The sequence below is a fragment of the Colletes gigas genome, unplaced genomic scaffold, assembly GCF_013123115.1.
Source record: "Colletes gigas isolate AHSC1104 unplaced genomic scaffold, ASM1312311v1 Colletes_gigas_Sc00028, whole genome shotgun sequence".
Classification (NCBI taxonomy): domain Eukaryota; kingdom Metazoa; phylum Arthropoda; class Insecta; order Hymenoptera; family Colletidae; genus Colletes; species Colletes gigas.
Window position 1 is genome coordinate 59269 of NW_025106657.1, and position 11748 is coordinate 71016.

Here is an 11748-nt window from a genome sequence, read left to right on the forward strand (position 1 = left end):
TATAAGTGAAAGTATTACAATTATATTCAGTATCACGTTCATCGAGAAAACTTTACAAATCCTTCTATATATCATTATATAAACTATACAATATAAGCAGATAATTATATGTGATTGTCCATTTGGTTTTATATGGAATATGTAACCTACCTGTTGATGCTTTTTAAACTGGTGCAACGTTGAATGAACAAACTAAACAAAAGAACAAACCAAATCACAAAAATATAAACGAATCTTTTTAACTTGTTCAAAAAGAATTTAATTGTTTGCAAAGAACGTTAAGCGTTCGATGAAACGAACGCGTGGGTGGTTCGAGGCAATATTCCCGGATCGGGTTCTCTGTCGTTAATATCGACTATACATAAATCGAGAAACCCATTTATAGAGTGGGTTAAGTTTATTTTCACAACGCATTTACGCGAAGCTGCCCAGTGTCCAAATCGTCGAAACGAAAAAAAAATTCGCGGAACAGGAACTTTTTTCGTGAATATTATTTGATTATGCAATATTTTGATTTGCACGTTGAAACGAATAAACTCGACTTTTTGGCTGAAATTATTATAGAAGCGTCAGTGAATAGAGACACTAATTGTATAAACTAACGTTTAATGTAAACTGATATACGATTAATTAAATGTGAAAGGATAGCTGCAAATAGTTACAAAGCATCTATAGATACGGACTACCGTTCGACAGCTGGCCGATACGTACAATTTAATCTGGGATTTATGTTCCGTGATTTGTGTGACTCATTTACAGATATCGGAATGTATGCGATTAAATATTTACAATGTAAAGAAATTTGTGATAATGTCATATTCATAATAACTATGCAAGATTAATACCTCTGTAGTAATTGTGAAAGACATTTACAACGTAATTATTGCATTCATAAATCACGATAATACATATTATGCACAATACAATTTCGCTTCATTTATCAACGCATCAATTTCAAATTTAATTTATCTAGAACATTAGATACAATGTCACATAAATACTAAACTAATTGACTCTAATTGACTCACTTGTTGTACAATATTTTACAAGCTTCACAAGATCAAACTTAGAAGTCAAATAATTATCAATTCCATTATATTTCCACTATATTGTCTGTCTCTTTCTCACACAGGTAGAAAATTCAACGGTCAGTGGTGACTAATCATATCACTTCGATTTTCGTTATCTTTATCTAACCGTATTTTAATCAGATCAAATTAATCAATGAACGTGTGCTTTTCTAACGATTACAATCGCTGCGGCCAATAAAAAGTTCTCTTATCCGATCGCCTGCCCGTTACGCGAAGCCAAAATGAACGGCATGTTCGATACCAGAAAAGGAGCGAAAAGGATGAGTAAGAAGCGACCTAACGGTGGAATGGAAAACTCGTTCTACGAAACGGAACGGAACTTTCCGATAAAGCGTCTATATTTCGTACCGATGAAACAACGAGAAAGACGCGCCGATAAGAATAGAATGAAATCATTTCGCGGTATCGTTAGATCGGAGGAGGGCCTACGTGATTCTGGCTACGTGCTCGGTGGATCCATCGACAAGACGTAAGGTCAGTTTCCAGCGTCGCGAACTCTTTTCATCCCGCGTTCGACGCGGTTCTCGGTCAAGTAACTCTAATGAGGCGATCGACGGTCGTCGCGGAGGGACGGAAGGCGCCGGATGGCATTAAAAATAGTCCAAGTAATTTTATTTATAGAAACGAAACGTGAACGGTGGCAGAAACGCTGCGTCAAATCCGGGGTTATCCCCCTCTTCCATGAAAGTGAAATAGTATGGAGCGAGCGAGAGAGTTGGCTGCTGAGAGAAAGGGAGAAAGTCGAATGATTAATTTCAGGAAGCGATAGAGCGTAAGTTTGAAACGCGAAAGGATAAGATCATTAGTCATCCGCGGATATATTAACAGAACTACCGAATTTATTTGTTTGGGATAGTTATTTAGAAAATACGTCGTTTTTTGTAAGATCGAAATACGTTGGCACATTATTTTGTACAATTTTTTTCTATGGATCTTATTCTCGCTCGTTCTCCTTCGTTTGCGAGATAATCGCGAAAATTGTTTTCATAGTACATATACGAAACGTAACTATAGCACCATTTAAACTTTGGCATGTTTTATACTTTTTAGTAACAATGCAAACAAATGAAACTGAAGGTGCCACATTTCTTTGATCCTCCCCTTCTCTCCTCTTCTAAGAGTATAATTAATCATGTTAATCGTCTTGAAAGTCTTGAAAGTTTTCATTGTTTCTTGAAACTTTTCATTGTTTTGATAGTCTTGATCGTCTTGGAAATCTTGTTAATTGTCTTGAAAGTCTTGAAAGTTTTCATTACTCCTTGAAACTCTTCATTGCTTTGATAGTCTTAATCGTCTTGGAAGTCTTGTTAATCGTCTTGAAAGTCTTGAAAGAATTCATTGTCTCTCGAAACCCTTCATTGTTTTCACAGTCTTGATTGTCTTGGAGATCTTGATAATGTCGATAAATGTACATTTCGAGCGATGAGTTAATGAATATGTAATATTTTAAGTACATACAGTGTGTTCCGCATTTTTGGTACCCACTTCAGCAGTGTGTTCTACAAATAAAATTAAGACTGAAATATTATATAATAAAAAATCCTTAAATGCAGAACATGCAACTGTAGATTAATTCGTTTGTATACAGGGTAGGCGGCCACCCTTGGGAAAAATTGTAATGGGTGATTCAAGAGGCCAAAATAGAACGAAAATCAAGAATACCAATTTGTCGATGGAGGCTTCGTTAAAAAGTTATTAACGTTTAAACTTCCGCCCGTACTGAATTTTTTTGTAGAAAGTGGGTAGGATTTCAGGTGTATGTCTATTCATAAAAAATGACTGTAATTGACCTCTGCAACCAAAAATAATTTTTTTAGAACGATTGGAATTTTTTTAATTTCATCGGAAAATTGATCCACTTATTGAATTTTTTTCTCGAAAATGCACAGGATTTCGGGGGTATGTCTATTCACCACAACTGATTGTAATTGACCCCCGCAACCGAAAATAATTTTTTCACAACGATATGAAATTTTTTTTTCGCCGAAAAATTTGTGCCCCTTCTTGAATTTTTTTCTCGAAAGTGTGTAGGATTTCGGGGGTATGTATATTCACCAAAAATGATTGTATTTGAGCCCATAACCTAGAAATAATTTTTTTAGAAAGATTTGAAATTTTTTTTTCGACAAAAAATTTAGGCACCTACTCGAATTTTTTTCTCGAAAGTGGGTAGGATTTCGGGTATATGTGTATCCACCAAAAATAATTGTAATTGACCCCCGCAACAAAAAATAATTTTTTCAGAAAGATTTGAAATTTTTAATTTAGTTTTTTAATAACTTTTTAACGAAGCCAGCCGAACACCCTGTATAATACTTTAGTCTTATTTTTCCTTGTAGAACACATTGCTGAAGTGTGTACGGAAAAATGTTGACCGCCCTATATGCAATTATATGCACTTTTACTACTTCTGTCTACGCAATTTCATTGACATAAATTATAGAGAACTTTCGATTCTTTTTGTCAATTTGGAACATCAAGCATAATTAATAAGGAATGTTATTTTAAATGTAAAAAGTTACGTGTCAATCAAGTGTTTTGGTACTAAAATTTTAAAAAGTTCTAATAGTTGAGTTAATCAGTTTGTGTAGAGGAAATGCAGTATGTATGAAATACTGTTGGCAATTTGAAATACTTAAAGTGTTTTAAAATACTATTATTTTTACTTCTGATTAGATTACAATGGAGTAGAACAGAAAATTAGGGAAAGTAACCATAAACCATACAGATAACTAATAACAAATAATTCTTAAAGTGAACTTCAGACTGATTCATAAGTTGAACATTTCTATCCCTGCCAACTAGTGAGATCTCCCTTGGAGTCGGTGAAGTGTGAAAGACTATATTTAAAAAACTATATGCGCTATGATACCGCCGATGATTTGTATAAAAGACAATGTTTTTCGACGAGATAAAGGCGATTTGGAGGCTCAACAATATCGCTCTGTATAAATATCTGTTGGCGTAGAATTTTGCATTCGCTGTACGAAAAATGAGCATGCCAACCCCGAAGCGATGTTCATCTTAAGAATCATTGCTGTACTTGGCTCGTGAGTAGCAAGTTTACTACCTCTGCTCTATTATATGACGCATGGAGGTCGACAGTAAACGAAGGAACTGATCTCCATACGACGCATAGATGTCGGCAGTACGTGAAAAAAGTGCAGACTATGTAGCGCATGGAGGTCGTCGTTGTATAGAATATTCGTAACGTATCACGAATATTATTAACTCTCGACAGAACATTCAATACAAATTTTCCAACAGTAAACAAGCCCTCTGACAGTTCGAGTTCCTCAGATACATGGTATCAAAATTCCGATATTAAATTCCACCAATGCGACAAAAATTCTCTCGTGGAAATGTTCTACTAAATAATTCTGCGAGCGCAACCGAGTGTATCTGATCTGCATAGTTGCGAGGGTAGACAGATATCTGATCTACATATTTTAGAAATAAGCAAAATTTTATGCAACCAAACAGGTAAATTTTTATTTGTTCAAAGTGAAATATTTCATTTTATAATTCTCGATTTTTACTTCGACGTTTATTAACTCCGACAATGTTTCTAAAACTGATTATATAACAATTAAATGAATATCAATTGTTAACAACAATTTATCAAGAATCCAATTTATCAATTTCACAGATGTAGCTTTATTAATTCTTCATTTATTGCATATAGAAATATTAATAAGTTCAAATATGTAGCTTGTGTGGTACGACTTACACATCAGCGCCGCCTACAGGTAAGAAAATAAAATAAAGCAGAAGTATCGGAATAAAGAATCGCGGTATATTCAAATTAATAGATGATAAAATAAATATACTACTGCATCATAACTTTCCATAAAGGAAAATAAGTTTTATGTTCAAATTTCTATCTGGTAATATTTAAAAAAAACTAGACATGGATTGAGTTAAAGCACGTGCTCTGTTTCTTGTGGGCATTAGACTTGAATAGAATAATTATTGAACCAAATTCGAGAACCCTAAATGGGACAGTGGGAAAAAGTGTAAAGAGATGTTTGTGGAGTTGGGGATAGCAAAAGGTGGAAAGGTTCCAAAACATAAAGAAGTGTGATGAGTCGGAGGTTAGGGCGGATTCAGTAAAAAGACGAAGTTAACCGTCGAGCGGAAAGAACGGGAACTATGTCGAGCATTGGACACTCGGTTGGTAAGACAGGGAGAAAAGATAATAAGGAGGAGGAAAAGAAGGGAAAGGGGAGACTAACAACGGTAGAAAAGATGAAACGACAATCAGAAACTGCATTTAGAGAGGGGTGAAGGTTCAATGAGGGACTAAGGAGGGGCAGTAGAAATGAAAGTCGAACAGAAAAGGCAAAGCAGGGGAACATACAATGGTGAGGAAGAGGTGGAGAACGTAAGGGTTGTAGGATCGGAGGAACAATTGACGAGAACGAAATGGAAGATTTTGAAGAGCATACAGGTACAAGAGGATGTAATAGAAGAGACGATTAGAAAGGAAATAGCTCACTGGAAATATGTACTTAGAGAAGAAATTGAGGAGTTGAGAAAGAAATTAGGGATGAAGGAGGAGACATGGAAAAGAGTGCAAGAAAGAATATACGGGAGACTGAAACCACTCTGACAATAGCCAACAAGGAAAAGAACGAGTTCATGCTACTGACAAGGAAACATACCGAAACGTCCATCATCAAATTTCATTAATTCGATGCTCGAGACTTCCGGCCTGAAATTATATTTTCGGTAAGGAATTTTTTTCTCGAAAATGGTTAGGATTTCGAGGGTATGTCTATTGACCAAAAATGATTATAATTGACCCCTGCACCCAAAAATATTTTTTTTAAAACGACTTGAAATTTTTTAATTTTGTCGAAAAATTTCACAGATCGAATTTTTTTCTCGAAATTGCGTAGGATTTTGAGGGTATGTCTATTCACCAAAAATGATTATAACGATCAAAATCAATTAATCAATCCGTTCCATGTCACGATAAATTATTTCGTAAAAAATTAATATTTGCGTAAACTGATAGGCTCTCTCATTATTCGTATGCCACATATTGTTAAGAATTGTTCAAACTATCGCGTTGTAATGTTAAACAATGCTAAGTTATATTGATAATTGTTTGATTCTGTTCCCTGATATAAACGAATCAAGATAGTGGCGATTTAATAAATACCACTTTGAATGTTTATTAATCCATTTATTATGTAATGCCATATGAACGATTAATATTAATACATATTATTTTACTACTACTATCATTTGTGTAAAACTAAAAGGAACTAAGAAAATTTCGCAAATATGGTAACATAGATAAAAGTAATGTTTAATAGAATAATTCTAGCACGTAGCTCGGTTTGCAGTAGCGTTGCAAAATATAAATACTAATCGCGTTGCAACAAATAATATAAATTTGTAATGGGTCTCTAGAACCCCAGAGAAATGGTGTGAAAAAATATATTATCGGTATTATTATTTTGTCTATTATACATATGTATACATGTAGTATCTTGCGAAAGAAATATTAAAATTAATCGTTAACATATTTCACTCACGCGTTCTGGATTCCTTTATAAATGCCGAACGATACTTCATTCGTCCATTTTTGGTCACTTAAGTTCCTCGTTCGAATTTCTTTTTACTGCCAAATATCTTGGTAAAAAAATTACAGCGCAACCATTCTGTACTTAAGTTAAAGGAGAATGATCACACTTTCGAACGGTAAAACTGGAATCGACCTGCAATTTTTTTTGTACTTGTTGTACCGTTCGAAAGTTGCAAAAGAAGTAAATTCAATGGACCTGTTTTCAAAGTCTAATAACATTGCAAGTAACTAATGCATATTTTATCTATAATAGAGTTCAAATCAAGTTTCAATACGAGTTCAGGCTGACCCCGTTTTGATGGATTTTGCAAAGGTTAGAGTCCTTTAAATTTTATTTATTTTTGGCGTAAAATCAGATTTTTGAAATCCATCTATTATTCCTTAGGTTACTTCATTATTTCAAATATGCAATGATTATTTTTGAAATTATTTCATAGGAAAAGTTAGCGAAATTATTTAAAAAATTTCCAGATCTTGCTACAATCAATATAATTTTCATAAATACACGCTCTTCCTTATAAATATTTTATAGATAAAAATATGACGGAAATGTATATTCGAGATATTTTCTAGTATGAATAAACCTCCGGAGAAACCGAATCGGGCGATTGCTTCAGTTTTCGGTAGAAATGGATTGCTTTTAAGGTATTTCTCTGACGAGTTAATGAATTTATGTTCCTTTCTAAATATGGGTCTTGCGTGTGATTATGTAACTTCAAAAATTGTGTACTATTTCATAATTTCGAGCAGTATTGGAATTGTTCGGTATTCATTTAACATGTAACTACCTCAGATTTTGATACTTACCGATACTTATCACCAGGTACTGTAGCATTTGTTCAAATATCGAATTTAAATTTCGCTGGTGCAAACTTTTTCTTTAACTTTCAATACATTATTTATTTATTATTACTAAAATATTTCAATCCGAAAAATAGCGTGAAAACATGTCTTTAACTTTATTACATAACTATTTGCACATAATCGGGTGAAATTCATCGTACGCGTCGTTGAAACATAAATTTATTCTACATCACTGTTTCTCAATCTCTTTAAAGCGCGACCCAAATTACTTAGTGGGCAGTTTTTTATGATTCACTGTAAAATTTATAGCGAAAATGTCCGATTTTATGAAAAGATTTTGCACAAATAAGTTCAGGTAAAGGCATATTATAGTTTCATATTCATATGACGTAATGTTTACGTGTAAAAGAGGCCGTGAAACGAGAAGGATACACTACAAAATGTTAAATTTTATGTACATAAGATAATTTTAAAACACATTCTGATTAATCATACGTTTCGTATGTTATAAATTTTATTCTGCTCTTGTATTTACAAGGTGTCCTCTACTTTAATGGCAATATTTTAAGAGCATAATCTGCAAGTGGAAATAAGAAAAAAATGTTAGACAAAGTTTTTTTTGTAAATGATTTATTGCGTAATTTTAAAACGATTATCTTTTATATCGATTTGATATGAAATTTACATTACATTATAAATTTTTTGAGGATTCTGCTGCTTCTTAGTAACAAATTATTAATTCGTTGCCAATAACACGTCTACAAATTAACAAGCAACATGTAATAAATTTGAAATGATAGATCTGTGCTGTAACTTTTTGAAGCTTGTATATCAGCTCGAATGTGCCTTAATATGCAGCAGTTTTTTTTGTCAACAAGCTGCTTTAATCATTTTTCTAACTCTTCTCGATTTCCATATATCTTTGTCTCGCAACACTTAGAAATATGCACTATTTACGTAAGCAAGTTGCTTAAATAGCTGTTGCATTGAAAAAATTTGGTTAAGTACGTAATAATTAATGCCATACGTAATATAGTAGAATATGAAATAGTCTATTTATCATTTAGAATCATCAAAATATCGATTCGATATTTTTTCCAACCTGTTTCTATTCAAGCGAATACATATGTAAAAATTATTCAAATGGTTCCAGCTGCATACTCGTGTTCTTATTTACTTTTTATCTGGACATATTGAAAAGTAAAACGAAAAGTCTTGATCGATAATCCACTAATTTCATTCTGTTGGTTCAGCCCAAATATCATTATAAATTAAACGGTAACATTTTTATTCTGCGAAAGAGTCGATCGAAGCGTTTTTCAGTTCATTATTTTACAATATATGAATATATTTGTAAGTTATTTTTATCAATAAAAAATTTCAGACACACAAAAAAATGCTATATGAAAAGCTAATGACCTTTAATTTATGAAATTTCGATGTTGTTTTATACAGAGTGACTTCTAAATACATGTCCATACTTTAGTTTAGTTTTAGTTTGAATCTACACACTGAAAGAAGTGAAATACGTTATACAAACATATATATGTTGGTTTTCGAGATGCAAATCATTAGAAAAAGTGTTTCAAATATCCGCCTCGTACTTCAGTACGTGGGATTCGAAGGACCAACACAATCTTTTGTTAATGTGGGGAGGAATTGTGGAAGACAATCTTTTGCGATCATATTTCCTTCTAGCCCGATTAAATGTTTATCTTAACTTAAACACATTCTTATTAATCATACGTTTCGTATGTTATAAATTTTATTCTGCTCTTGTATTTACAAGGTGTCCTCTACTTTAATGGCAATATATTAAGAGCATAATCTGCAAGTGGAAATAAGAAAATCATGTTAGACAAAGTTTTTTTTGTAAATATTGCTTTATTTTAAAACGATTATCTTCTACATACATATATCGATTTGGTATGATTATAAATTTTTTTAGGATTCTGCTGCTTCTTAGTAACAGAATTATTAAAGCATTTGATTTGTGCAGTAATTATCTTGGAGCTTGTATATCAGCTCAAATGTGCCTTAATATGCAGCAGTTTTTTTTGTCAACAAGCTGCTTTAATCATTTTTTTAACTCTTCTCGATTTCCATATTTCTTTGTCTCGCAACACTTAGAAATATGCACTATTTACGTAAACAAGTTGCTTAAATAGCTGTTGCATTGAAAAAATTTGGTTAAGTACGTAATAATTAATGCCATACGTAATGTAGTAAAATATGAAATAGTCTATTTATCATTTAGAATCATCAAAATATCGATTCGATATTTTTTCCAACCTGTTTCTATTCAAGCGAATACATATGTAAAAATTATTCAAATGGTTCCAGCTGCATACTCGTGTTCTTATTTACTTTTTATCTGGACATATTGAAAAGTAAAACGAAAAGTCTTGATCGATAATCCACTAATTTCATTCTGTTGGTTCAGCCCAAATATCATTATAAATTAAACGGTAACATTTTTATTCTGCGAAAGAGTCGATCGAAGCGTTTTTCAGTTCATTATTTTACAATATATGAATATATTTGTAAGTTATTTTTATCAATAAAAAATTTCAGACACACAAAAAAATGCTATATGAAAAGCTAATGACCTTTAATTTATGAAATTTCGATGTTGTTTTATACAGAGTGACTTCTAAATACATGTCCATACTTTAGTTTAGTTTTAGTTTGAATCTACACACTGAAAGAAGTGAAATACGTTATACAAACATATATATGTTGGTTTTCGAGATGCAAATCATTAGAAAAAGTGTTTCAAATATCCGCCTCGTACTTCAGTACGTGGGATTCGAAGGACCAACACAATCTTTTGTTAATGTGGGGAGGAATTGTGGAAGACAATCTTTTGCGATCATATTTCCTTCTAGCCCGATTAAATGTTTACCTTAATTTATTACGAAACGATCAAATGATCATCACAAACTCATTTTCTTCGTAGAGTAAAATCATTCTTAAACGAGTAATTCTTTCTTTCTTTATCAATGTGCAACAAGATAATAGTATAAAAACAAAACTATATTGCTACATTTACTAACAAAATTGGTTCCCGATTTATATGCTTACCAGTGTATATTAGATACAGAAATTAATTCGGTGTCTTTACATTTATCCATTCATGACTCTAGTTACTATCTTGTTATGTTATAGTATGAATCGTCACAGTAATGAAACATACGAGAATTTAAAAAAAAGAGAAACACATAATGTCGTAATAGTAATGCAAAATTTGAAAAAAGATAATCATTTACTTGTGAAAGTCATAAAACAAAACGTCAGTTTTATGAACATATTTTATGGGAATCATTATTTATGGAGAAGTATCAAAGTGCTTCTGCCACAAACATTGCAACAGAGGCAATAAAAGTCACGAAAGTGAATATATCACTTTTTTTTTGTAAACAAACGACAATTATAATTTGTATAAAATAACTGACCTTGTTAACCATTTATCGTGTGTTTCCCTTGCAGTAAAATTTTATTTGTTAGTTTCTTTTATTCCTTTTTAAATATGAATTTTTTAATACCATTTGATATGTAATTATCCGGGTTTTCGGACTTCTATAGAAATACTAAGTTAATTACTAGTAATCAAAATTCGATGTGAATATTTCTGACATCTTCATCGAAGTTTAACAAACAAATGTTCATGAGATGGGCAAGCAAACTTGTTTGAACTTTTTTTTATGGAATTGTAGAAGTCACCACACTACAACTTTTAACACTAATAACTTATTTTGTAACAATTAAAATTTTTACAGTTATTAATGCATTAGCAAGTCAAATTGTTTGAACTTTTTTTTATGGAATTATAGAAGTCACTATACAAGGTGTTCGACTACCTCTAGGAAAAATTTTAATGAATGATTCTTGGGGCCAAAATAAGACGAAAATCAAGAATACCAATTTGTTGATGGAGGCTTTGTTAAAAAGTTATTAACGTTTAAACTTCCGCCCATACTGAATTTTTTTCTCGAAAATGCGCAGGATTTCGGGGGTATGTCTATGCACCAAAAATGATTGTAATTTACCCCCGCAACCGAAAATAATTTTTTCAAAACGATTTGAAATTTTTTTTTCGCCGAAAAATTTGTCCACCTTCTTGAATTTTTTTCTTGAAAGTGCGTAGAATTTCGGTGGTATGTGTATTTACCAAAAATGGTTGTATTTGACCCCAGAACCTAGCAATAATTTTTTTAGAGCGATTCGAAATTTTTTTTTCAACGTAAAATTTAGGCA